This window comes from Sinocyclocheilus anshuiensis, unplaced genomic scaffold, assembly GCF_001515605.1.
Source record: "Sinocyclocheilus anshuiensis isolate Anshui unplaced genomic scaffold, SAMN03320099.WGS_v1.1 C31839597, whole genome shotgun sequence".
NCBI classification, from domain to species: domain Eukaryota; kingdom Metazoa; phylum Chordata; class Actinopteri; order Cypriniformes; family Cyprinidae; genus Sinocyclocheilus; species Sinocyclocheilus anshuiensis.
In genome coordinates, this window is record NW_015605458.1 from 1 (window position 1) to 534 (window position 534).

The 534-nt window shown below is 38.8% G+C and overlaps 1 long non-coding RNA gene across 1 annotated transcript; it reads right to left on the reverse strand.

The window, feature by feature from the left end:
* Positions 1-2: 2 nt before the first annotated feature.
* Positions 3-516, reverse strand: LOC107682199 (uncharacterized). The gene is made up of 3 exons (XR_001633408.1): positions 395-516; positions 132-232; positions 3-57 (listed from the first exon to the last, which is right to left on the reverse strand). It is a non-coding gene; the product is annotated as an uncharacterized LOC107682199 (long non-coding RNA).
* Positions 517-534: the final 18 nt, after the last annotated feature.

Consider the following 534-nt stretch of genomic DNA (forward strand, 5'->3'; position numbering starts at 1 on the left):
CATGTCCTCCTGGGTTTCAGCGCTCATGATGTACGGCCGCATCCCTTGATGAACAACCTACAGGCGCAAGTGTACAATGAGACCATATGAACATTTAGATTTAAGGAGATCCATAAGACGTTGGCTCTCACCTTAAATGCATATTTCCTGTTCCTGCACTCTCTAGGGGAGCAGCATAGAATCCTGTAGCTGGGAAGAGGAATACTGCCCAGGACAGACTCCTCACGGCTGTCTGGAGACACAGGTTTAGAGAGGGATTTCAGGGAAGAGTAGTGATTTCAGTATCTAAAGTGAAAACTCAATTCATTCTGTTTGAAATGGAAAATGACTGCACTTTAAAACATTTAATTTTAGGTAAACGCTGTATAAGACAATCACATAGAACTGGTTTTACCTTTATAATAATACAGGCAGTAATTGGAGAGAACAAACCATCTTCTTTTCCACAATTTCAGTCCAGTGCTGTCCTACAGAAAAAGACAGTTATGATTACATAAAAATTTGATTTTTTTTTTTTTTTTATGAAATAGTAAC